The sequence below is a fragment of the Triticum urartu genome, chromosome 6 (assembly GCF_003073215.2).
Source record: "Triticum urartu cultivar G1812 chromosome 6, Tu2.1, whole genome shotgun sequence".
Classification (NCBI taxonomy): domain Eukaryota; kingdom Viridiplantae; phylum Streptophyta; class Magnoliopsida; order Poales; family Poaceae; genus Triticum; species Triticum urartu.
In genome coordinates this window covers 130,211,896-130,239,756 of record NC_053027.1, presented here as the reverse complement: position 1 = coordinate 130,239,756, position 27,861 = coordinate 130,211,896, and the positions used below count along the sequence as shown (strand labels likewise).

The following is a 27,861-nucleotide window of genomic DNA, read 5'->3' as shown; positions in this document are numbered from 1 at the left end:
CTTTTGAGTGGACTTGTTCCTCGGGTCCGCCATCTATAGAGTAGAAAATGGAGAGGAGTTAGAAATGAGTAGAGAAGAGTGTCCTATGTCTTATCTTAGTGGTCGCGTCCTACAATCAGCATTTTCTCTGATACCATCTTGTAGCGACCCGACGACAGAGGATCAAGTCTCTGTGCTTAAGTGTCATCCCTGGATCGGTATTACCAACACACATAGTACTCGAGGATTTATAACAGAGTTCAATCACACACTTATTACATCGAATGTCTCAAAAGAGAACTTATTACAATAATATGGCTGAAGGCCATCTAAATAAGATAACAGCGGAAGCTTCGAAGGTAGTAGAGCCCATCCAACTCCACGGCAAAACTCAGTGCATGACAACGACCTAGTGCATCATACTCTTCATCTGAAACTCTGCAACATAATACGGTGCAGCCTGTGTAGGTCAGCACGTGGAATATGCTGGCAAGATAACACTATAGAGCAATGAACAAAATAACAGCTATCTCTACATGCATATATACATTGCAGCCTATGTAGGCTCTATGGTTATCATTTGCATAAAGCTAGTTTTCCCCTGCAACAAAGGAATATATTTTATTTAACTACAACTTTTGTTGAAATCATTGAGAAGGTTCCTCCAACTCAATCCCAAAATAATAGTTAAAACCCAACAAATTAATTAAGTAAAGTGATGAGATCAACATAATAATTCAAGTACCAGATAATCAAGATGTCCATAACCGGGGACACGGCTAACCATGATTAGTTTGTACACTCTGCAAAGGTTTGCGCACTTTTCCCCACAAGACTCGATCTCCTGCGTTGTATTTCCCGCACTACATAGTGTTTGAGAAACGGATGACCGAGACACAGTCTTTCCGAAGAGGTCCCCTTAACCGATATATAGGCCGGTACACCTACAATCCCCTACATCTGCTAGCCCATCATGGAAAGGATTCCCACAACTTACTCAAATATGCCAGAGCCCATAATGTCCTGTGGCTGCACACGAAAGTTTCTAGAATGAACAATCTTATGATACCTTTGAGCCTGGGAGGCAAACCATAGGATGATCACACAGGTACTCCGGGATATCCTAGGACAACACTGGATTGCTCCAGGTGTTCGAACAACCACTAGGTGCTCCAGGGTGCCCCAACAAATCCACCCAGATGTGTATTAAAGTAGCCACCTTAAGTTAACCATTAATTAATAATAACTCTCACATCTTCATGATTCTCTCAAACCAATCCACGTCTACGAGCATAACATAGCAACATAAGCATAACCTAGTAACACCCAGGGGTTCGAATATAAAAGGCAAGTTCTAACTCTTCAAGTACTTCCCAAAACCCACATGTTAACAGATCCTACTCATGCAATGTTTGAGGGTTGAAACTAATGCATAAAAACTGGGTAATAATGTATATGATCAAAGTGTTACTTGCCTTGATGACGATCCAAAAACCCTAGCGATTCGTAGTAGCAAGCCTCGCACTCCGGAAACTCTATCGTGAACAAACAATAGCATACATAAGCGCTCAAGCATAAGATGCAAAGGTAAAACTCAAGTTAAAATATACAAACAGAAAGTTCAAGAGAAGAGCTTCGATTAGCAAAAAGAATCAACCGAATCGGAGTTACGAAACTCAAACTACGATCAAAAGAAGTTCGAATCCAAATCTGCTGGAAACCAAATTTTAAATTATCAAAACCACGTTCAAGTTGATTATCTAGAAACAGGGGAACAAGACGAAGATTTTGGCGTTGGTTTCACTGGATTTGGACAAACGAGCCAAAGTAACGAGGGTTTGAAGTTCAGGGACTAATCTGTGATAAAAGTATTCGTGGATAGGTCCCTGGCCGAAAACTAAAATAAAAGAAAAACCTGACGAACAAACGTTCGCTAACAGAAACTAACGAACGAAAACGATTCGTTAAAATGATCTAACCGGTGAACGTTTGCAAAATAGGTCGAACCGAAAAACAATAAAACCAATCTAATCTAAACCGAAGAAAAACAGAAAGAACCGGAGAAAAACTGAACGGTTTATACCAGTCAAAACGGGCGGCGAGGTCAATGGCGGGGTCGGCATCGGCAACGGCGGATCAGGCTTCGGCTCCGGCGGCGGCGTTCGGTGGAGGCGGTGCGGGGCGGTGGCGGCTTGTGGGGAGGAGGGCGGTGGCGGGGCTCCACTTATAAAGGCCCGAGGGGCCTCGGCTTGGGGAGGGGGCGACGGTGGTGCGGGTCCGACCCGGATTCCCCTCGCCAGCTGGGCTTGGCCTCGGCTACAGTTGGGCCGGCCTAGTCGGCGCGCACTAACTTAAAAAAAACAATTCCGTGAAGAAATCCTAATGAAATAAAAAATCTAAAAATACCAGAAACAATTTTCACCATCCAAATCTAATATTTAGGACAAGATGAACATTTTTCCGGCCTAAAATGCAATTTTCGAAAATGCATATCTTTCTTTAATTCAAATAAAATAGCAAATAAAATACAAATACAAATACAAATTGATTTTAAAATTTCTCCTCCAATATTTCTTTTCTGTTGTAGAAGTCATTTTATCTTCTCTCATTTATTTTTGTTATTGGAAATAATTGGAGAGAAAAATATAAAAATCGAATTGATCCTCTTTTCAAATTTGAAGTAAATTCAATATGAAAAATTTGTGAAACCTCCAATTCTCTCCTTGGGTCCTTGAGTTGCTTAAGATTTGTAGGATCACAACCAAATGCAAATAAAAATATGATATGCATATGATGACCTATGTATAACATCCAAATTGAAAATTTGGATGTTACAAACAGCCGGGATTTATGATAATTTCTATTATTTGGCTGAGAATGCAGGCATCACCGACTTTCTTCGCGACCAGTGTAATCAGTATCTCCTACTAACTAATACTTTCGTGCAAAATTTTCACTTTCATGCTAGGAGATCACCACCCACGGTATATTTTCACTGATATGATGAGTACAAATAAATGACGCTCTATGACTTTTGTGAGGTTTGTAAATTACTTTATGATGTTAGTGTCGAGGAGCCACGTCCTAGTGATGTGGAAGGCCTTATTAATGAAATTACCGTAGGGGAAAATAGAGGAGTGTCGGGAGCAAGACTTGCTAGTATTCATTTCCCTGTATTACACTATTACTCATTATTTGTTGGGAGATGTTTAATTGGTCGTGGAGAGAGCAGAGGCCTTAGTGCCCCTGACCTCGCCATTTTGCGCCACGCTTTACATAGAGATAGAACTTACAGTTTGGGCGCTATGGTTGCTTGACGGTTGAGTATGAATCGTGCAAAGGGTCCTATTTTCGGAAGTATCATCGCTTCCCGCCTTGCCAAACACTTTGAGATACCCATTAGGCACCATGAAAAAGAGGAGAAACTGCTACCCACTATATATTTATATTATGACAGCATGGTAGCACATAAGTTTATTTTCCATGACGAGGAAAAGAGACTTATTTATAACCTGGTATTTAGCGAGGTCACTTTTCAGATTATTACCTTACCTGCACCTGTTTTGTTCGATATTCATTCCGGCAGGTACTTTGTTTTGCCCACGGACATTCATGCGTACTGGGAGGGGACACGATCCCCGCCTCCTGAGCCAGTGCCATCACCTGATCCGTACCAGGAGTCTATTTATCAGCGGGAGCCACAGGAGCTCGCTAACCACTGGAACCCCCAGGATCCTCCTCAGTACACCGGAGAGGGATACTTTGACCCATGGGCATAGACCAACTTAGGGCAAAATCCTAAGCTTGGGGGAGTACATATTTCTCATCGACATTATATTCATGTTCACACACTCATTCTAGTTGTCGGTGTTCATACTTTTTGATTGTATTATCCATGTATCCATGTTAGTTTATTTCTTTTTCTCGCTTTCTTCTTGTGTTTTTGTTAAACCTTAAGAAAAGCCAAAAAAATAGTTGTAGTTAGTTTACTTTCTATGCATGCTTAGTTGTAATATGAAAAGGAAAACCCAAAATAATTTCTCGTTCTTCTTTTGCTTGTTGGGTGTTTTCCCGTGTAAATAGTTTTTATCGTCCTTGTTTCTCTTCCTTCAGAAAAACAAAAACTCCAAAAATATTTTAGTGTGTTTCTTTGAATTTCTTTTCTTTTCTTTGGGGGTTGAGAGGAGAAGTCCATGATGAAAATGTTGAGTGGCTCTCATATGCATTATTGTTGATCTAACAAAGAGCCCATATTGCCTTGTCTTCTCCTTTGAATAAATGTTTGCACATTCCAGCTTAGTCCAATGCACGTGCACTATTATTATTTTCCACACTGTTCAGTCATGCAAGTGAAAGGCAATAATGACGATATATGATGAAATGATTGAGATGAGGAAAAGCTGGTATGAACTCGACCTGTCTTGTTTTCGTAAATATGATTAGTTCAGCATTCCCGATTCAGCCTATTATGAATGAAACATGTTTGCAATGACAATTAGAGATTATGGTTACTCATGCTATGCTTAATTAGCTAGGATTTTGTCGGTGGGAAACGACACCTATGGGATCACAAGAATCCCTACTACGGTTGCGGGGCGCGGGGTCATGAGAAGAGCGGATCAAACAGATAGCACACGGTTCGTTTATCCAGGTTCGGGCCGCGAGGATGCGCAAAACCCTACTCCTGCTTTGGTGGATTGTATATCTTTGTTCTTGAGCTAGCTATGGGGCGTGAGGAGCTCCAAAAAGCCGAATCCTCCTCCTGGTCGCCTTGGGCCTTCTTTTATAGGAAAGGGGCTGCCACAGTGGCACACAGGAGGTAGAAAGGGTACAGTGATGAGAGGTTATCCCTTGAATTACATGACAAGGCGCATTTAATGCGTCTTGCCCAGGTGTCCTTGCTTTATCGGGGACGGGGGAGAGCCCTGTCTCGTCCGTCACCGCTCCCTCTCGTGTTGACACGCGCCCTGGCCAGCAGCGCCCGCGGTGCCATGTAGGCAGGCAGGCAGCTGAGGTGGCGCAGTGATGGGTCTCCACGAAGATCCGCATGCCGCCACGCAGGTGCCTGCCCAGCTGGTTGGGTTGGCAGCTGCATGCGAACGGCGGTGGAGGTTTGACTGGCGTGGGCCTGATGGTGGCCTTACGGGTGTTCTTGGCAAGGGCCTTGCCGGGGCCCCAGCAAGGGTCTTGCCGTGGCGCCTGCTGTCATACCCGGCAAGGCTCTTGCCGGGGGCCTTGTGGTCCTCCTTGGCTGGGATCCCGCCAAGGATCATCATCTTCTAAAGGGTGTATCTGATCTTGAATGTCTTCACAAAGATCTGCATGCCACCACGGGGATGTCTCCCGAATCCTTGCCCCATGGGGGCAGTGGACTCAAGGGTGACTCGCTCCATAGGTGGGGGGCGAGCTGCCACGGCAAGGGTCTTGCCGGGTTTGCTAAAACCGCCTCCCGGCACGGATCTTGCCGGGGGGTCCGCTTCGTCCCCTTTGCTCTTCGTGGTCTTGGTCTTGGCGTCGTTCTGCTCCTCGTGAGCTTCAGCCTTACCTTGGCTCACCTCCCTTGCCTTGCTTAGTGTGGTGGTGCCTGTGGCTCCGACTGCCCGTGCACAGTTATAGGGGTACAAAAAGTGTACCCCTCTTTTTGTACACCGACAGGAGCCCCCGGGCCTGGGCCACACGTAAGCGCAATCGCGTCATTGGGCTAGGCCCAAAAACGGTGCGCGGGCAGGCAGGGCGGTTTTTACCGCGGTAAGTCTCTTCGCGCGCTGCGCTTCCCATGCTTCCCGCGCGTGGCGCGGCATGGGGAGGCGTGTGTGACGTGGGCGGCATGCGTGGGGCTGAGCTCTCCATGCATGCGTCACGTCGTAGTAAAGGGGGCGGTTCGCGCCTTCCCATAAACGGAGGGAGGCGTGGAGGCGCGGCCCATTTACTGAACGGGGCCGAGGCGTGGTCTTCAAGGCATCCACTCCCCACGATCACGGGGTGGGGAGAGGTCGCCTCACCTGTCGCCTCGGTCCTGCACGCCTGCCACGTGGCTCTCATGCGCTTGGGGTGGCGAACGGTGGAGGCGGGAAACCGGGCCGCCGCGGGCTGGGGCGGCGGGTCGGTCCCAGTTCCCTGCGCCTTCCGCGTCTTGATTGGCTGAGCATGGTGGCCGAGCCCCCACCTTGTTCCTTTATAAAGAGCGGGAGGGGGGATGGCGTCCCGCATTTCTTCATCTCCTCCTTCCTTCAGCTTCTGCTCCCCCTTCCATTCGCCATGGAGAGAGGGAATCCTGGTCCTTCAACGGTGGCGGCGAGGGTCGCCGCTCGACAACGCGTCCCTTCTCCTGCACCCGCGGTGGCAGAGCCAGCCGCGAGGGGAAGGGGGAGGGGGCAAGGCCGTGGGCGAGGCCGAGGCGCTCGGGGAAGAGGAGGACGGGGCGGTGCGCCGGCCTCGCCTCCGCCAGCAGTTCCTCCCCCCACGGAGGGCCACATTGGGGATGACCCTTGCGAGTTCTTCGTCAGGCTGCGCCGGCCGCCTCGTCGTCGCCTTCGTCTCCCAACTCCATTCGCGCGGGAGATGGAGCTGGATCCGCCGGAGTCATTGTGGCTGCACATGAGGGGCTGCGGGATCAGTGGCCCGCGGGCCCGCTCGACTTCCCCGCCCCTCACGTGATGTATCTTTGTCGGGGATGGAAGACGTTTTCTCATATACACCACTTGACGGAGGGGCTCACTCTCCATTTTAAGCTGATGGAGGGTGGCCTTCTCTCCGTCAAGGTCTTCGGGTGTTTTGGGACCCGTGCAAGGTGCTGCGTGGAGAGCTCTTTTGATAGCGAAGACTCCTCCTCGGGCGAGAGTGACGAGGAGGACAGCGGCAGCGACGGCGAGGGTAGTAGGCGGCGGGATGACGGGTCCGATTAGGTGTCGGGCGCCGCTCCGTGCGGCACCGGTGACCCCATCATCCGTGTAGCCGGCTCCCTGAACTTCTCGGGGTCGTCTCCTTGGGCGGCTGGCGTTGGGAGGCTGCGGAAGAGGAAGAGGGCAGGCGGCAAGGCCGTCAAATCGGAGTACGCGGGCACCGACGCCTTCGACGCGTGCTAACATCCTGCCGCCTCGTCTTCGAGCTCTGCTTCCGGCGCTGCCATCACCATCCAGCCTTCAGATGGCCACCGAGATGTTCTCTTGGTGTCTTCTGCCACCCGTAGCTCGCCTAGGCGCCCCTTTTGCCCTTTTCGCCTCCTTGACCTGTCTCCTGAGGAGAGGGACAAGAAAGGGATTATGGGCAGCTTATCTCTTTTTAGTTTGTAAGCTTTCGGGCCTTAGCTGAATTTAAAACTTGTAATCCCATCATTCATGTTTTTCATTCCCTATGGACTATACCTGAGTGGAATGTTTTTTTAATGAAAAAGGGATGCTTGCCGGGTCATTTGTTTGTGGGTAGAACCCACGACAAGGAGTAAATCCTTGATATCTTTAAGATAAACATTTCCTTGCCCGGCAACAGGCCTTGCCGTCTCCCCACTTCGCTCGACATTTCTCACACCTTTGACGGAGGCAGGGATGAGGTGGGTTCAGGCTCCTTGTTTCATCCTTTCGCTGCCGCGACTACGACCAAACCTGGCCCCAGGAACGAGCCCTAGGGCCGAGAGTTAGGGGAGCACGGTAGCTTTAGGAAGAAACGAGGTTTCACATACCTCAGTCCATAAGGGAATGCATGATAAGGGATGAAGAACTTATCTGAAGATGCAGCCCCCGGCAACCCTGGTTCGCCGTGGGTGAATCTTTGCTCTTGCAACCCCCGGCAATGCTGGCTTGCCGGGGGCACCGACAGGAGCCCCCAGGCCTGGGCCACACGTAAGCGCAATCGCGTCGTTGGGCTAGGACCCAAAACGGTGCGCGGGCAGGTGGGGGGGGGGGTTACCGCGGTAAGTCTCTTCGCGCGCTGCGCTTCCCATGCTTCCCGCGCGTGGCGCGGCGTGGGGAGGCGTGTGTGACATGGGCGGCATGCGTGGGGCTGAGCTCTGCATGCATGCGTCACGTCGTAGTAAAGGGGGCGGTTCGCGCCTTCCCCAAAAACGGAAGGAGGCCTGGAGGCGCGGCCCATTTACTGAACGGGGCCGAGGTGTGGTCTTCAAGGCATCCACTCCCCACGATCACGGGGTGGGGAGAGGTCGCCTCACCCGTCGCCTCGGTCCTGCACGCCTGCCACGTGGCTCTCATGCGCTTGGGGTGGCGAATGGTGGAGGCGGGAAACCGGGCCGCCGCGGGCTGGGGCGGCGGGTCGGTCCCAGTTCCCTGCGCCTTCCGCGTCTTGATTGGCTGAGCGGGGCAGCCGAGCCCCCACCCCGTTCCTTTATAAAGAGCGGGAGGGGGGATGGCGTCCCGCATTCCTTCATCTCCTCCTTCCTTCAGCTTCTGCTCCCCCCTTCCATCCGCCATGGAGAGAGGGAATCCTGGTCCTTCAACGGTGGCGGCGAGGGTCGCCGCTCGACATAGCGTCCCTCCTTCTCCTGCACCCGTGTTCTTGAGCTAGCTATGGGGCGTGAGGAGCTCCAAAAAGCCGAATCCTCCTCCTGGTCGCCTCGGGCCTCCTTTTATGGGAAAGGGGTTGCCACAGTGGCACACAGGAGGTGGAAAGGGTACAGTGATGTGAAGTTATCCCTTGCATTACATGACAAGGCGCATCTAATGCGTCTTGCCCAGGTGTCCCTGCATTATCGGGGACGGGGAAGAGCCCTATCTCGTCCTTCGCCGCTACCTCTCGTGTAGACACGCGCCCTGGCCAGCGGCGCCCGCGGTGCCATGTAGGCAGGCAGGCAGCTGAGGTGGCGAAGTGGTGGGTCTCCACGAAGATCCGCATGCCGCCACGCAAGTGCCTGCCTAGCTGGTTGGGTCGGCAGCTGCATGCAAATGGCGGTGGAGGTTTGACTGGCGTGGGCCTGATGGTGGCCCTACGGGTGTTCTTGGCAAGGGCCTTGCGGGGCCCCGGCAAGGGTCTTGCCGTGGCGCCTGTTGTCATCCCCGACAAGGCTCTTTCCGGGGGCCTTGTGGTCCTCCTTGGCTGGGATCCCGCCAAGGATCATCATCTTCTAAAGGGTGTATCTGATCTTGAATGTCTTCACAAAGATCTGCATGCCACCACGGGGATGTCTCCTGAATCCTTGCCCCATGGGGCAGTGGACTCAAGGGTGACTCACTCCGTAGGTGTGGGGCGAGCTGCCACGGCAAGGGTCTAGCCGAAGTTTGGGAGGCGGCGATGTTCGTGCGCCTGGTAACGGGCCGCACGCCACCAAATCCAAAGACAGAGCCAGGCCCTTCGCAGGTGGCGCGGGGCCTTCCAAGATCGCTGCCACCCCGCCCAAAGGCGATGCGAGGGCCTCCAAGACTCCCACGCCGGCGCCGACGGCGCGCTCCTCTCAAGCGGCGCGCGACGAACGGCGTAATCACGCCGAAGACCCCGGGCGTCGCCGTGGGAAGAGCCCCGAGCTCCACTCCCGGGAGGTAGAAGACCTGGCCGCTCGCCGAGGCGCTGGTGAAGATGGCATGCGACCGCGGGGTCGTGATAGAGCTCCTTCTGACATGGTCAGAAGTCGAAGCGCGTCGCGATCCGTGCAGGTTTCGCTGCCACCAACGCCAGCAGAAGCCCTGGCGCGCAGTTGCTCCTCGATTTTCCTCCCACTACGGGGAAACTCGACGAATGGAGAGCCACTATCCGAAGATTTGTTGCGGTAGCCAACAAAGACGAACCGAGTCCGATGGAGCCTCCGGGTCGACGCTCCGACGGAGTCCCACGCACCAGTGGCAGGAAAGCCGGCAGCGCCGCGACCACGGTGCACTCGCCTCCTCCTCGCCCGGTACCGCGGACGCCAGCCCGTCGCGACGTTACGGGCGACGAAATCTCCATAGCGTCGTCCAACCCGCGGACCCACTGTGACCAGCGCCAAGTCCTTCGGGAACGAGAACATGAAGACGCTCGAACCACTATCGAGCGCCGGCGCGGAGCGCGCCACTAGTTAGACAGGCGAGCAGGGCCTGCTGTGAACCACCCGGCACCGGAGAGCCCTGGAGGCCTACCTTACGAGGTAGGTTGTCCGGCTTTTACCCGTGAGCTACGGCAGTTCCAGTGGCCCACTCACCGCACCTTCAAACCTGACGTGGGCGAAAAGTACAGCGGCAAGACCCACCCGTCCGAGTTCCTCAGCATCTACACCATTGCGATGCAAGCTGCCAAAGCCCGCGACGATAAGGTGCTTGCGAATTACTTTCCGTTGGCTCTTAAACCCAACGCCATGTCATGGTTGATGCACTTGCCGGTAGACTCTATTTCCTCCTGGTCGGATTTGTGCCATGAGTTTGTGGGCGCCTTTACTGGAGGCCACCAAGCCCATGGCCAAGCGAGCGACCTGCACGTCATTCCTCAGAAGGGAGGCGGGAGTCTCCGCAAGTATATACAGAGGTTCAGCCGGATACAGTACAATATCCCTGATGTTCACCCTGCCGCCATCATCAGCGCGTTCCATCAGAACGTGCGTAACCGCAAGATGCGCGAAGAAAGCCATGCACGCCACTGCATTCGGAGTAAAATCCAGGAGGCGAAAGCCGAAGGTGCGCATAACGTCGCAGAAGAAATCGGAGAAAGGGGGCATAACCCGCAAGAAAAGTAATCAACGAAGAAGGAGTACCGATTTGGGGTAGGATCAGCGCAAGCAGCAGGAATGACGCGCGTCGCCGGGTGTCCCGAATCCTCTCCCCCCGTCTTCACTCCCCATAGGGGCTTGAAAGAGGCCCGGAGCTCTTGAACATCAACCGTCGAGGGGAAGAAGAAGGCGGACTTCGTCCGGTCCCCCGACAGCGTGCTCTCCGGCGGCTCCACCGTCCCGGCACCCTTAGCCACCCCCTTGCCCTTGGCGAATTTGGGAGCCATGGCAACCAAGAAGTTCAGAGGGCTGAGGAAGGGGGATGACGAAGCAACGACGGCGGGCGACGGCGAAAGCTTAGGAAGGAAGGAAGAGAGGAAACGGCGGCTCTGAGAATGGAAAAGGCACGAGGAAAGAGGAGAAAGTGAGCAGTGTGCCCGCGGTTATTCCTTTCTTATGGGGGAAAACAACGGGCCGCCTCCTTTCACATTAACTGTGATGTGACGCATGCCCGCGGGAAGCAACCCCACGCATGTCGCCCACGTCACACACGCCTCCCCACGTCGCGCCACGCGTGGGAAGCATGGGAAGCATGGGAAGCGCAGCGCGCGAAAAGACTTACCGCGGTAAAAAATGCCCCGCCTGCCCGCACACCGTTTTTGGGCCTAGCCCAACGACGCGATTGCGCTTACGTGTGGCCCAGGCCCGGGGGCTCCTGTCGGTGTACAAAAAGAGGGGTACACTTTTTGTACCCCTATAACTGTGCACGGGCAGTCTGAGCCACGGGCACCACTGAGGGAGTCCTGGATTAGGGGGTATTCGGGTAGCCGGACTATACCTTCAGCCGGACTCCAGGACTATGAAGATACAAGATTGAAGACTTCGTCCCGTGTCCGGATGGGACTTTCCTTGGCGTGGAAGGCAAGCTTGGCGATGCGGATATTCAAGATCTCCTACCATTGTAACCGACTTTGTGTAACCCTAACCCTCTCCGGTGTCTATATAAACCGGAGGGTTTTAGTCCGCAGGACAACTTCATCATACAACAATCATACCATAGGCTAGCTTTTAGGGTTTAGCCTCCTTGATCTCGTGGTAGATCTACTCTTGTACTATCCATATCATCAATATTAATCAAGCAGGACGTAGGGTTTTACCTCCATCAAAAGGGCCTGAAGCTGGGTAAAACATCGTGTTCCTTGCCTCCTGTTACCATTCGGCCTAAACACACAGTTCGGGACCCCTACCCGAGATCCGCCGGTTTTGACACCGACATTGGTGCTTTCATTGAGAGTTCCTCTGTGTCGTCGCTTTTAGGCCCGATGGCTCCTTCGATCATCAACAACGATGCAGTCCAGGGTGAGACTTTTCTCCGCGGATAGATCTTCGTCTTCGGCGGCTTCGCACTGCGGGCCAATTCGCTTGGCCACCTTGAGCAGATCAAAAGCTACGCCCCTGGCCATCAGGTCAGGTTTGGAAGCCTAAACTACACGGCTGACATTCGCGGGGACTTGATCTTCGACGGATTCGAGCCACAGCCAAGCGCGCCGCACTGTCTCGATGGGCATGATATAGCTCTGCCGCCGAACAGCGCCTTGGAGGCCGCACACGCATCGATTCCGACCATTGATTCGGAGCCTACTGCGCCGATCGAGGATCAGCGGTTGGACGCTGCCTCAGAGGCTGCGATCTTAGAGGCGATCGAGCCGAACTCCAGCCCCGCACTCCGCATGGCCCGTGACTCCGAGGAGCCGGATTCCTCTCCGAACTCCGAGCCCCCCGCGCCCCTGCCGATCGAATCGGATTGGGTGCCGATAATGGAGTTCACCGCCGCGGACATCTTTCAGCACTCGCCCTTCGGCGACATCCTGAATTCTCTAAAGTCTCTCTCTTTATCAGGAGAGCCCTGGCTGGACTACGGTCAGCAAGGTTGGGATACGGACAATGAAGAAATTCAAAACCCACCCACCACCCACTTCGTAGCCACTGTCAACGACTTAACCGACATGCTTGACTTCGACTCCGAAGACATCGACGGCATGGACGACGATGCAGGAGACGAACAAGAACCAGCACCTGTAGGGCGCTGGAAGGCCACCTCGTCATATGACATATATGTGGTGGACACTCCAAAGGATGGAGATGGCGATGGAACAGCGGGGGACGATACCTCTAAGAAAAAGCCCAAGCGCCGGCGTCAGCGGCGCCGCTCTAAATCCCGCCAAAGCAAAAACGGTGATTCCGGCACGGGAGATAATACTACTCCGGATAGCGCCGAAGAACACCCCCTCCAGCAAGATTTAGCACAGGAGGACAGAGAAGCCAGCCCTCACGAGAGGGCGGCGGACCAAGAGGCTGAGGACGATAATTATACACCTCCCTCCGAAGATGAGGCAAGCCTCGATGACGACGAGTTCGTCGTGCCAGAGGATCTCTCCGAACAAGAGCGTTTTAAACGCAGGCTTATGGCCACGGCAAGCAGCCTCATGAAAAAGCAGCAACAGCTTAGAGCTGATCAGGATTTGCTAGCTGACAGATGGACTGAAGTCCTTGCGGTCGAAGAGTATGAACTCGAACGCCCCTCCAAGAGTTACCCAAAGCGCAGGCTGCTACCCCGACTAGAGGAGGAAGACCTACATCACCAGCGCATGACATGGCCGACCGGCCACCTCGTGGCCGTGACAGAGAGGCCTCTTGGCCCTCCACTCACGCCATGCCCCAACGCCGCGTCAAGCATACTAAGGCACGGGAAAATGCGCCCGACCTGCGCGACATACTGGAGGACAAGACAAGGCAAACAAGATCGATCTACGGATCGCGCAGGCGCCCCACGGCACATGACGGTGATCATCACTCCGGATGCAATAAATCCGGCCGGGCCGAACTCAACAGACAAAGCTCCTTCGAGCTGCGTCGTGATATAGCCCAATACAGAGGCGCCGCACACCCACTATATTTCACAGATGAAGTAATGGATCATAAAATCACTGAGGGCTTCAAACCCGTAAACATCGAATCATACGATGGCACAACAGATCCTGCAGTATGGATCGAGGATTATCTCCTTCATATCCACATGGCCCGCGGTGATGATCTACACGCCATCAAATACCTCCCACTCAATCTTAAGGGACCGGCCCGGCATTGGCTTAACAGCTTGCCAGCAGACTCAATCGGTTCTTGGGAGGACCTGGAAGCCGCATTCCTTGACAACTTCCAGGGCACTTATGTGCGACCACCGGACGTTGATGACCTAAGCCACATAATTCAGCAGCCAGAGGAATCGGCCAGGCAATTCTGGACACGGTTCCTAACAAAGAAAAACCAGATAGTCGACTTTCCGGACGCAGAGGCCTTAGTGGCCTTCAAGCATAATATCCGTGATGAGTGGCTTGCCCGGCACCTGGGACGGAAAAAGTGCCCTCACGACACTCATGACCCGCTTTTGCGCGGGAGAAGACAGCTGGCTAGCTCGCAGCAACAATTTAACCAAGAACCCTGGTAATTCGAATACCAAGGACAAAAGCGACAGGTCGCGTTGGAACAAACAAAAGCGCCGCGTTAACAGCGACAACAACGAGAATACGACAGTTAATGCCGGTTTCCGAGGCCACAAATCCGGTCAACGGAAAAAGCCATTCAAAAGAAATACTCAGGGCCCGTCCAGTTTGGACCGAATACTCGACCGCTTGTGCCAGATACATGGCACCCCCGAAAAGCCAGCCAATCACACCAACAGGGATTGTTGGGTGTTCAAGCAAGCAGGCAAGTTAAGAGCCGAAAACAAAGACAAGGGGCTATATAGCGACAACGAAGAGGAGCCCAGGCCGCCGAACAACGGTGGACAGAAGGGATTTCCCCCGCAAGTGTGGACGGTGAACATGATATACACAACCCACATCCCCAAGAGGGAGCAGAAGCGTGCGTTATGGGACGTATATGCAATCGAGCCAGTCGCCCCCAAAGTTCAACCCATGGTCCTCCTGCCCGATCACCTTTGATCGAAGGGACCACCCCACTAGCATCCGTCACGGCGGCTTCGCCGCATTGGTTCTAGACCCAATCATTGACGGATTTCATCTCACAAGAGTCCTCATGGACAGCGGCAGCAGCCTGAACCTGCTTTACCAGGATACAGTGCGAAAAATGGGCATAGATCCCTCGAGGATCAAGCCCACCAAAACGACCTTTAAAGGCGTCATACCAGGTGTAGAAGCCAACTGTACAGGCTCAGTCACACTGGAAGTGGTCTTCGGATCTCCGGATAACTTCCGAAGCGAGGAGTTAATCTTCAACATAGTCCCGTTCCATAGTGGCTATCACGCGCTGCTCGGGCGAACCGCATTCGCAAAATTCAACGCGGTACCGCACTATGCATACCTCAAGCTCAAGATGCCAGGCCCTAGAGGAGTAATCACGGTCAATGGGAACACCGAACACTCCCTCCGAACGGAGGAGCACACGGCAGCGCTCGCGGCACAAGTACAAAGCAGCCTCTCTAGGCAGTTCTCCAGTTCGGCCTTCAAAAAGCCGGACACTGTCAAGCGCGCCCGGAGTACCCTACAACAAGACCGACTGGCACGTTCTGAGCTAGCGTAGCAATGCGGCCCCAACCGTAGCCCTCGCGATATAGCGAAACCAGTGCTTGGCGTACATAACTACGCTCTTGAAATACCATGGGCACAGGGGAAGGGGCACTATCACGGCACGCCCGAAATACGGCTTAAACCGCACCAGGGGCTACCGGATTCCTTTTTTTTCTTTTTTTCTCTTACTCTCAGGACTCCATGACCCGTTCGGCAATTCAACTGCCGCACAAATGATGCAAGATCCAGGAAAGCAGACAAGCCACGCCGCATTATGGAACTCCCAGGTGGTCTCTATTGCGAGCAGTATACCTGTTTTTTAATACAATTCCGCGGCCTGCCCCTGGCCAGGACATGTTAAATAGTCCAATTTCTTTTGCTTATCGCACTATTTGTATCGTTCCGCTTTCATAGCAGCCTTTCTATAAACAATGCATAGCTTTTTGTCTATTTTTTGCATTATCCTATTTTTATATATATGTTTATCAATAACATGTTGCATCCGTACACTGTGGTACGGCAAAAATACGCCATGGGCTTCAGTACCCATCAATATGGCGTGAGAAGTCCGTACACTTTCACAAGTGCGGCACCCCGAACTTATAGCACTATATGCATCGGCTCCGAATCATGATTTGGGTCAATAGTTGGGTTTCCCGGCTCCTATGTTTTGGTGCCTTACATTCCGCTATATCGGCTAAGGTAGCACTAGAAGAACTACTGCGATTGTGCCCCAGTTGAGCTGGGCTGAGCACCTCAGTAGAGAAAGCTAAAACTGACTGTCATGATGAGGCGAGAGAACGGTCGCTGTTCGAGAGGTTTTTCGAGTCCTTAAAGACTTATGCCGCTTCGAGCGAGGAACCGGCTTTGTCCGGCCAAGGCATGGATAGCGCCCCGAACTCGGTCTTCCGAATACTAGGCGCTTCGCCGAAATTTAAAATTATAGAGTTCTATGGCTAAGTGAGAGTGTTCAAGCATTATAGTCCAATTGCCTTGTTCGTTGTGCTGGGCGCCTCCCTCGACGGACCCAATCATGGGAAAAAGAGCGCTCAGGTTTATCCCGAACATTCCAGCACTAGTGGCATGGGGGCAGAAGCCGACGACTGGCCATCTCTTAATTTTTGATAAACGGCCGCACAAAAAATAATATTTTAAATTCAATAAGCATTGCTTAGCGCATATGAACAAGTTTTCAGCGCACAGGATAACACGAGCGAGTTCATTCAAAAATTACATCCTTGGTGCATTCATCCGCCATAAGGCGGGCACCGGCCAGAACATCCTTGTAATAGTTCTCGGGCTTGCGATGCTCCTTCCCCGGCGGCGGCCCGTCCCTCACAAGCTTCTCACCGTCCAGCTTACCCCAGTGCACCTTTGCACGGGCAAGGGCCCTACGGGCACCTTCAATGCAGACGGAGCGCTTGATGACCTCGAGCCTTGGACAAGCCTCCACCAGCCGCCGTACCAGTCCGAAGTAGCTCCTAGGCAGGGCCTCACCAGGCCACAGCCGAACTATGAAGCCCTTCAGGGCCTGTTCGGCCGCCTTGTGGAGCTCGACCAGCTGCTTCAGCTGGTCGCTCAAGGGCATAGGGTGTCCGGCCTCAGCGTACTGAGACCAGAACACCTTCTCCGTCGAGCTGCCTTCCTCGGCTCGGTAGAATGCGACGGCATCGGATACGCTGCGGGGAAGATCTGCGAATGCCCCTGGAGAGCTCTGGATTCGGGTAAGTAACAAGTAGTTTACTTTTATATGTCTGCTTTGCATAGAGAATGCCTTACCTGCCGCTATCTTTTTCACCGCATCCAATTCCTAGAGGGCCTTCTAGGCTTCGGCCTTGGCAGATTTGGCAGTTTTAAGGGCCGCAGCAAGCTCGGACGCTCACATCTTCAAGTAGAGCTCCAAACTCTCATGTTTTTTCATGAGAGCCTGAAGCTCTTGCTGCACCTCGCCGACCTGCGCCTCAAATTTCTCCCGCTCGGTGCGCTCCGTGGCCGCTCTCTTCTTGGCCTCGGATAGCGCCTGCTTGAGGGCCGCCACCTCAGTTGTGGCCCCTACAATAAGCAGTATACTCTTGTCATTTTTTGCAATTGCGTCTTCTTATAGGCATTTTTTCTATAAGGTATCTCTTACCTTCTTTCTCCTCGAGCTGCCGTTTGGCAAGGCCGAGCTCTTGCTCGGTTCGCTCGAGGCCCTGCTTCAGGGCACCCACCTCCGCAGTCAGTGCGGCGGTGGCCAGCAGCGAAGCCTGCATACGTATATTGACTCCTTTTTAGTTAGACTCCTGCGATATTTAATAGACCCTCTCTTCGGCTTTTCTTTCCGAAGGCCAAACAGAGCATCAGGGGCTACTGTCTATGCGGTAATATTTTTACATATTTCTACTTACCTCGAAGCCTATTAGAAGGCTAGCACAAGCTTCAGTAAGTCCGCTTTTGGCGGACCGAACCTTCTGGACCACCGTACGCATGATGGTACGGTGCTCCTCGTCGATGGAGGCGCCCTTAAGCACCTCCAGCAGATGGTCCGGCGCCTCCGATTGGACGGAGGACGCCGGCTCAATAGGCTTGCTCCTCTTGGCAGGAGTTCGCCTGCCGCGGTCCGGTACCGTTGATGATTCCGGCGCGGTGTCTGGCTTAAAGCCAGACTTGGAGCCCTGGGGGTCTTGTCCCCTTACTCCTGGAGTCCGGGAGGTCGCCTCGCGGCTCCTCCTGGACCACCTCCTTTTGCCCTGGAGCTTGTCGCGACGCCACTTCGGCGTCATCCGCGGCACAGGGGGAGGCAGCGGGCGGAACTGAATTCACGTCCGATGAATCCAGGGAGCCGCTCGACGACTCGTCGAGCCCGTCCTTGGGCGGGCTGCATGATTATATTCGACATTAGGGAAAGTTGCGCAACAAAAGGAATATCATGAGTTACTCTGGTATCTGAACACTTATGATTTCGCCGGACGCTTGGCCCTGTCCGGCCACTCCTCTTCGTCCTCGTCGGTGTCGGGGGCGTAGTCCGGCGGAGGGGTTTTCCTCTTCTTGGACCCTTCGGCCTCCCCTACTAGGGCAGCCTTCCTCTTCTTTCCTCCCCCCGCTGGAGGGGGAGAGGTCTCTTCTTCCTCCTCGTCGTCCTCACGGGAGGAGGGCGTCTCGGACTCATCGGACGACGAGTCCGACACCACCATATGCCGGGAACTCTTTCGAGTCCTCGTAGCCTTCTTCTTCTTGGCCTTCTTCTCCGGCACCACATAAGGTGCCGGAACCAGCAGCTTCACTGGGAGAGTAGGGGCTGGGTCTTCGGGCAAGGGAGCCGGATAGTTAATCAGTCCGGACTTCGCCTGCCAATCCTGTCAAAGGTGAGGGAGTTTAGATCCCGCATAGAGTCAAACTATGAAGAAAACTTAACATCCTGTAAAAGATGAAAATATTTTACCTCGCCAGCAGGACGCTGCGAGCTGAATCCACGGTCTTCGGAGGCGGATGTGGGAGCCTCGACGCCTTTGGTTAGCACCTTCCAGACATCTTCGTACGTCGTGTCGAAGAGCCTGCTCAGAGTTCGATGCTGCGCCGGGTTGAACTCCCACAAATTGAAGTCCCGTTCTTGACACGGAAGGATCCGGCGGACGAGCATGACCTGGACTACGTTGACAAGCTTGAGTTGCTTGTTCACTAGGGACTGGATGCATTTTTGCAGTCCGGCCACCTCTTCTTCGTCGCCCCACGACAAGCCCGTCTCCTTCCAGGACGTGAGCCGCGTAGGGGGTCCGGATCGGAATTCAGGGGCTGCGATCCACTTCGGATCGCATGGCTCGGTGATGTAAAACCATCCTGACTACCACCCCTCAAGGTCTCCATAAAGGAGCCCTCGAGCCATAGGACGTTGGCTATTTTGCCCGCCATGGCACCTCCGCACTCCGCCTGGTTGCCGCGCACCACCTTTGGCTTGACGTTGAAGGTCTTGAGCCAGAGGCCGAAATGGGGGCGGATGCATAAGAAAGCCTCGCACACGACGATAAACGCCGAGATATTGAGGATGAAGTTCGGGGCCAGATCGTGGAAATCTAGTCCATAATAGAACATGAGCCCGCGGGCAAATGGGTGGAGAGGAAAACCCAGTCCGCGGAGGAAGTGGGAAAGAAATACTACCCTCTCATGGGGCCTTGGGGTGGGGAGAAGCTGCCCCTCCTCAGGAAGCCGTTGCGCGATGTCTTTGGACAGGTATCCGGCCTTCCTTAGCCTTTTGACATGGCCCTCCGTTACGGAGGAGACCATCCACTTGCCTCCCACTCCGGACATTGTTGGAGAAGGTTGAGGTAGGAAGTGCGGGCTTGGGCGCTGGAGCTCGGGTGCGCAGAAGATGGATAGGCAAAGGAGGAAGAAGGCGTAGGTAAAAAGGTGGATCCTTATCCCCTTATATGAGCGGATGCGACTATGCGTCCCCACCAGCCTAGTAAAACTCGCTTGCCTCCCAAGCGCTGTGATAAATGGCGCGGTTAGGTTACCCACGTCTGTATTGATGGGAATCCCGTAAATGGGGACACGATCTCTACTTTGACAAGACGTGCCAAGGAAACCGCCTCGCAAAACACGCTGAGGTGGAAAAGTGAAAACGATTCGAATAAAGGCTTGGCCGTAGTGTGATGTCATGCTGCGGAATACATCAGCAGATTAGATTGGTGTTAATATTATTTTCTCTGTGGCAATACGTGGAAACTTATTTTGCAGAGCCGGACACTACTCTTGGTGTTTACAAACTTTTATGAAGAATTTGGAGGAGGAACCCGCCTTGCAATGCCGAAGACAATCTACGCGCCGGACTCGTCGTCATTGAAGCCTGGTTCAGGGGCTACTGAGGGAGTCCTGGATTAGGGGGTGTTCGGGTAGCCGGACTATACCTTCAGCCGGACTCCAGGACTATGAAGATACAAGATTGAAGACTTCGTCCCGTGTCCGGATGGGACTTTCCTTGGCGTGGAAGGCAAGCTTGGCGATGCGGATATTCAAGATCTCCTACCATTGTAACCGACTTTGTGTAACCCTAACCCTCTCCGGTGTCTATATAAACCGGAGGGTTTTAGTCCGTAGGACAACTTCATCATACAACAATCATACCATAGGCTAGCTTTTAGGATTTAGCCTCCTTAATCTCGTGGTAGATCTACTCTTGTACTATCCATATCATCAATATTAATCAAGCAGGACGTAGGGTTTTACCTCCATCAAGAGGGCCCGAACATGGGTAAAACATCATGTTCCTTGCCTCCTGTTACCATCCGGCCTAAACGCACAAATCGGGACCCCCTACCCGAGATCCGCCGGTTTTGACACCGACAACCACCACACTGAGCAAGGGAAGGGAGGTGAGCCAAGGTAAGGCCGAAGCTCAGGAGAAGCAGAACGACGCCAAGACCACAAAGAGCAAAGGGGGCGAAGCGGACCCCCCGGCAAGCTCCTTGCCTAGAGGTGGTTTTAGCAAACCCGGAAAGACCCTTGCCATGGCAGCTCGCCCCACGCCTACGGAGTGGGTCACCCTTGAGTCCACTGCCCCCATGGGGCAAGGATTCGAGAGACATCCCCGTGGTGGCATGCAGATCTTTGTGAAGGCATTCAAGATCAGATACACCCTTTAGAAGATGATGATCCTTGGCGGAATCCCAGCCAAGGAGGACCACAAGGCCCCCGGCAAGAGTCTTGCCGGGCATGACAGCAGGCGCCACGGCAAGACCCTTGCCGGGGCCCCGGTAAGGCCCTTGCCAAGAACACCCGTAGGGCCACCATCAGGCCCAAGCAAGTCAAACCTCCACCGCCATTCGCATGCAGCTGCCGACCCAACCAGTTGGGCAGGCACCTACGTGGCAGCATGTGGATCTTCATGGAGACCCATCACTGCGCCACTCAGCTGCCTGCCTGCCTACATGGCACCGCGGACACCGCTGGCCAGGGCGCGTGTCGACACGAGAGGGAGCGGCGACGTACGAGACAGGGCTCTCCCCCGTCCCCCATAAAGCAAGGACACCTGGGCAAGACGCATTAAATGCGCCTCGTCATGTAATGCGAGGGATAACCTCACATCACTGTACCCTTTCCACCACCTGTGTGCCACTGTGGCAACCCCTTTCCTATAAAAGGAGGCCCGAGGCGACCAGAAAAGGGATTCAGCTTTTTGGAGCTCCTCACGCCCCATAGCTAGCTGAAGAACATAGATATACAATTCATCAAAGCAGGAGTAGGGTTTTACGCATCCTCGCGGCCCGAATCTGGATAAATGAACCGTGTGATATCTATTTGATCCGCTCTTCTCATGACCCCGTGCCCCGCAACCGTAGTAGGGATTCTTGTGATCCCATAGGTGTCGTTCCCACCGACATCCGTCTCCTCCTCTTCCACCAGTTTCCTTTTCCTCTCTGGGCTGAGAGGCCGGAGATCAAAAGGGAGCTCCACATCATCATCCGAGTCGACGCCTGCCGGAGGAGGCGAAGGAGGCGGCGGGGTTTGTGCGCGTCCGGATGAGGAAGGGGTTGTTGTCTTCTTCTTCTCAGCGGCCTTCGTCAGCCTCTTGGCTGCCGTGGCCCTCATGTGAAGCCCAGACCCCTCCAGGGTCAATTGAGGCTGCGCAGCCCTGCCGGGCCGGACCGGCTCACCGGAGCCAACCCGCCGCGGGACTCGCCCTCTTCCCCTGGTTGGCGTCGAGCCCGCCGCCACGTCGTCCTCCTCCCCCGACGACTCGTCGGCCGCGTCTTCGACGAGCGGAGATCCAGTGTCGGCGCTGCTGACCTCCCCGGAGGCCGCCGCCCACCGGGTGAGCTCCTCTTCCTCCGCCGCCGTTGCGGCCTTGTCGTCCACGCCCCCGGTGCTGCCGGCCTCCATGGCAAGCTGTGCCTCCCTCGCCCTAGTGGCGATGTAGTCCAGCTCTGCCTGGGTGGTGTCCATGATAAGCCACCGCTCGGCGTCGACATTGACGTACACCTCGATCAGGGTGTCGAAGAATTGATGCACATCCTCGTCCTTCGGCTCCTCCCAGCTCGGGACAGGGCCGTGCGCATTACAGTCCGGCATCATGGCGATGATCTCGGACCGACACGAATTGTTGCACAACGGGACCACCCCCGCTGGCAGCTTGAAAAATGGCCCCTTGAGGGCCTTGCCAACCTTTGCGGCAGCCCTCGCGGCCTTGTCGGTCCGCTCGACCTCGCCATCGCGACACACATCAAGCTGGAAAGCCGCTGGCAGAAGTGGGCATGCGCCAGCACTGTGAAGTTGTGATCGAGGCCGGGGTGGAGTCGCATAATGTCAGCCGGGTACGTAAAGAGCCAACCTGGCCTCCCCTTGCTGTGCAATGGGGCGATCCGGCGGCGAATGAAGTCCGCCCCGATCATCTCAAGGGTGAGTCCGGCCTGGGTGAGCCTCCCATCGGCAGCGTCGACATCGCTCCAATCGCTACCGCGAACCGGCGGCACTCGGCGGACCTTGCAGAATTCCGGCGGGTTTTTATCTTCAATCCAGCACCACCGGCCACGCCATTCCTCCCACCTCTCCATCACGGCACCGTCCGGGTACGCCCCCTTGGATCTTCGGATCCAGGTGACGGAACCAGAGACGGCTCCTCCCGGCTGGATTCGAGGGAAGAAGTAATGGCGGAAGAGCGCCATGTTGGGCTGCACCCCGGCAAAGCCTTCGCAAAGATGCGCGAAGAAAGCCAGGCACGCCACCGCATTCGGAGTAAAATACAAGAGGCGAAAGCCGAAGGTGCGCATAACGTCGCAGAAGAAATCGGAGAAAGGGGGGCATAACCCGCAAGAAAAGTAATCAACGAAGAAGGGGTACCGATTTGGGGCAAGATCAGCGCAAGCGGCAGGAATGACGCGCGTCGCCAGGTGTCCCGAATCCTCTCCCCCCGTCTTCACTCCCCATAGGGGCTTGAAGGAGGCCCGGAGCTCTTGAAAATCAACCGTCGAGGAGAAGAAGAAGGCGGACTTCGTCCGGTCCCCTGACAGCGCGCTCTCCGGCGGCTCCACCGTCCCGGCGCCCTTAGCCACCCCCTTGCCCTTGGCGAATTTGGGAGCCATGGCAACCAAGAAGTTCAGAGGGATGAGGAAGGGGGATGGCGCAGCAACGACGGCGGGCGACGGCGGAAGCTTAGGAAGGAAGGAAGAGAGGAAACGGCGGCTCTGAGATTGGAAAAGGCACGAGGAAAGAGGAGAAAGTGAGCAGCGCGCCCGCGGTTATTCCTTTCTTATGGGGGAAAACAATGGGCCGCCTCCTTTCACATTAACTGTGATGTGACGCATGCCCGCGGGAAGCAACCCCGCGCATGCCGCCCACGGCACACATGCCTCCCCACGCCGCGCCACGCGTGGGAAGCATGGGAAGCGCAGCGCGCGAAGAGACTTACCGCGGTAAAAAATGCCCCGCCTGCCCGCACACCGTTTTTGGGCCTAGCCCAACGACACGATTGCGCTTACGTGTGGCCCAGGCCCAGGGGCTCCTGTCGGTGTACAAAAAAAGGGGTACACTTTTTATACCCCTATAACTGTGCACGGGCGGTCTGAGCCACGGGCACCACCACACTGAGCAAGGCAAGGGAGGTGAGGCAAGGTAAGGCCGAAGCTCAAGAGAAGCAGAACGACGCCAAGACCAAGACCACAAAGAGCAAAGGGGGCGAAGCGGACCCCCCGGCAAGCTCCTTGCCTAGAGGTGGTTTTAGCAAACCCGGAAAGACCCTTGCCATGGCAGCTCGCCCCACGCCTACGGAGTGGGTCACCCTTGAGTCCACTGCCCCCATGGGGCAAGGATTCGGGAGACATCCCCGTGGTGGCATGCAGATCTTTGTGAAGGCATTCAAGATCAGATACACCCTTTAGAAGATGATGATCCTTGGCGGGCACTAGGGTCCGAGCGCCATGATTTCAGATCTGGACCTATTATGTTTTCATGAATATATTTGTGTTCTTGATCTGATATTGCAAGTTATAGTCACCCACTACGTGTTATGATCCGGCAACCCCGGAGTGACAATAGTCGGGAGCACTCCCGGTGATGACCGTAGTTTGAGGAGTTCATGTATTCACTAAGTGCTAATGCTTTGGTATGATACTCTATTAAAAGAAGGCCTTAATATCTCTTAGTTTCCAATAGGACCCCGCTGCCATGGGAGGGTAGGACAAAAGATGTCACGCAAGTTCTTTTCCATAAGCACATATGACTATATTCAGAATACATGCCTACATTATATTGATGAACTGGAGCTAGTTCTATGTCATCCTATGTTATAACCGTTGCATGATGAATTCTATCCGACATAATTATCCATCATTGATCCATTGCCTACGAGCTTTTCACATATTGATCTTTGCTAAGTTACTTTTCCGTTGCCACTATTACGATTGCTACAATACTTCTACTGTTACTTTTGTCACTGTTACCATTACTTCCATACTACTTTGCTATTAAATACTTTGCTACATATATTAAGTCTTTCAAGTGTGGTTGAATAGATAAATCAGCTGCTAATACTCAAGAATATTCTTTGGCTCCCCTTGTGTCGAATCAATAAATTTGGGTTGAATACTCTATCCTCGAAAACTGTTGCAATCCCCTATACTTGTGGGTTATCAGACTACTTTTACTTGTCCTTTTGGAACTTATGCTTATAGACATATGCCTTTTGGTTTATGCAATGCACCTGCTACCTTTCAAAGATGTATGACTGCTATATTCTCTGACTTTTGTGAAAAGATTGTTGAGGTTTTCATGAATGACTTCTTTGTTTATGGGAAGTCTTTTGATGATTGTTTAAACAATCTTGATCGAGTTTTGCAAAGATGTGAACAAACAAATCTTGTCTTGAATTAGGAGAAGTGCCACTTTATGGTTAATGAAGGTATTATCTTGGGCCAGAAAATTTCTGAATGAGGTATTGAAGTGGACAAAGCTAAGGTTGATGCAATTGAGAAAATGCCCTATCCTAAAGATATCAAAGGTATTCATAGTTTCCTAGGTCATGCTGGTTTCTATAGGAGACTTATCAAAGACTTATCTAAAATTTCTAAGCCTCTTACAAATATTTTGCAAAAGGATGTTCTTTTTGTTTTTGATGATGACTATTTAGAAGCCTTCGAAGCACTCAACAAAGCCTTAATTTCTGCACCTATTGTTCAACCACCTAATTGTAACTTGCCTTTTGAAATTATGTGAGACTAGTTTAATGCCCGTGCGTTGCCACGGGATAAAAAAACATAGTGATCAGTAATCCCAGATCAAAAATTAGTTGAACATGATGATTAGTTGAACAAGATGGAATGTGGTTACCATCAATAAACTGATTTTATCCCACTTCTTCCCCCCTCGACAATCATCATTTCTTCTGCCCCTCCCTCCTTGCCTTCATTTTTTATCTTGCACAAGCTGAAATCTACACGCATCTGCAATCATGTCATGCATCAAACCTGCACGTACAAAATACATCTATATTTACTGAAGGTTGAAAAAAATTCCTATTTGGTAGCCATCTACAATCATGCAGCAAAGAAAGGAGTCTGCATTTTTTTGGACTCCCATGTATAACCAAGAACACACTGACTGGAAGTAGTAAATTCCGATGTAGCAGAAATGTTGCTCGAGCTTGAGTAATAAAAAGTAAAATAAGACAATCATTTTAGACAAGTGAAATATTTAGGTATTACTGTAGTTAGTGATTATTAGAGCTGTGACCTGGCTGAACCATCTCATCATGTTTCTGTTCTGGAATTTGTTCTTTACAAAACATTCAACTACTTGCTCATCTTCACAATAATGGATTCAGCTTTGTCTCCCAGGTCCTAGAATGCATTCGATGCACCTTCTTGGAGGATGTCGTTGCTCAAAATACTAAAGATATTGCATCTTCCACAATCATAGTACAATGAGAGATGACAATCTATTAGCAAGGCCTCTCATTGGGAAAAAACAATCAAAAGCGAGTGATAAATTTCATACCAAATGCACAGAAAAATACAAACCAATGCGCAGCACATAAATCGTTGGCACAATGAGAACATGTGTTAATTTCTATTTGCCTCACTGAAAAGAAGGTCAATACCTTTGCAAAATGCATATCCCTATGCAGAACTCTGTAGTGAAGCTTTGCCTGCTGTACGGTACCAATTGTGTTTTCGCACCAGCAGCTTGCGGTCTGCTCCTGAATATGCAAAGATTTTCCCTGACCGTACAATATTTACTTGAACCACATGCTTCAGAGTTCCCTGGCAAAAAAGGCTTCAGAACACATATGCTTGCATCACAGAACAATAAAGCTATGAGAAGCATTGTAGTGGGGTAATCATTTCGAGCAAATTAATAGCCACCATAATTCTTTCAATTTTTCTAATGATATGTCATCCATGTAGTCTCTCTTACGTATACATAGTACGTGAGAACCCACAATTACTATTCAAGCCTTATAAACCATCTAAGAAAATGATATGCCTGTAGCATGTTTGACTCTGTTAGAAGTATATATGTGTTGAAGTTTGACAAAAATTTAGAAAATAATGTGTATAAAACAAACAGCCATTGACAATTTAAATTGACCATAGGTGTTATTTGGACAGTCTTTTTCTGGATGTAAAAAGGCCAACATGAGGAAATCAGATATGTGTGTGCTGGGCATAGTGATTTGTAAGCTCGGCAACAATCTCCTCGCTACTGTTCTACACATTCAAGGGTTGCCAACTTGTTAATTTAAGTTGTTCGATAGTTCTGCAAAGAAAAATATTCACAATTATATTGTAATTAGAACTCAAATGCATAGACAAGTAGGATATCTATGCTCAACGTGGACATCAAGAGCAACCTGAAGAATGCCGGCAACTTGCAGGCTGCACTACATGCTCGGTATATACATATCTTCATTGTTCCTCTGCTTCTCTTTGGGTCTTTATGGAGTCCTGGTGTTGATTGCTAACGCATGCTGCAACAGCTGGCATACCACCACGGCATGAGCACCAATCTGTAAAACTTCATGAAACACCAAACCACCTTAGTTACTACCAACGATCACATCTGCAGGAGGAAGACGCACATGAAGAAAGGATCCTTCAACCTTGAGGAAAAGAGTAGATCACTAAACAAATTGAACAACGTCTACCTCATCGATCTTGTATGTCTCTAGGTTTGTGGTCACAAGACCCAATCCAGGAATAAGGCCTATAATTCCAAACAAACCAAGAAGAATTAAACACTGAGAGCCAAAAATTAGGCATCAGGAAGAAAAACCAAAAAGTAGTGCGGAAGCTTCGTCGACGTGGTGGGCGTGTGCACCGGATGGCAACGAAGACACACGCGGGGAGGCGGTCTCGAGCGGATTACAGGGCGGCGGAACCGGAACTCGCCTGGGGGTGGGGGTCGGGTTCGGGGACGGCGCCCTCCTTGGAGGCCTCGCCGACTCCCGCGGCCCTGCTCTTCCCGTCCCTGCGAAGGCGGCAGCGGGGGTGGCCGCGCCCGGTGTCCCGCGACTTGGGGCTCGGCGGTGGGCATGATCGTGAGCAGCAAAAGCGAGCGAGCCGACCCCCTCCTTCTCGGTGCCTCCGCTGCGCTCGTTCGACGATATTTGGCAGGAGAGAGACGAGATCGGGAGCGAGGGGCGGGCAGAGGTGGGGAGGAGATGTGTTTGTCTGGCGGCAGTTTTTTTTTCTTGAGCGACGATGGTGG

General features: G+C 52.6%; 1 long non-coding RNA gene across 5 annotated transcripts; it reads right to left on the bottom strand.

Moving 5' to 3' along the window:
• Positions 1-296: 296 nt before the first annotated feature.
• On the bottom strand, positions 297-27,861 carry LOC125517205. 5 transcript variants are annotated; one of them, XR_007287475.1, is made up of 7 exons: positions 27,472-27,861; positions 27,299-27,357; positions 27,005-27,213; positions 26,252-26,414; positions 25,483-25,619; positions 2,063-2,329; positions 1,463-1,514 (listed from the first exon to the last, which is right to left on the bottom strand). It is a non-coding gene; the product is annotated as an uncharacterized LOC125517205 (long non-coding RNA). The 5 variants fall into 5 exon arrangements; XR_007287473.1 differs by lacking the exons at positions 1,463-1,514; positions 2,063-2,329 and adding an exon at positions 297-417 and having other exon boundaries at positions 27,472-27,860; XR_007287474.1 differs by lacking the exon at positions 2,063-2,329 and having other exon boundaries at positions 1,455-1,514; positions 27,472-27,860.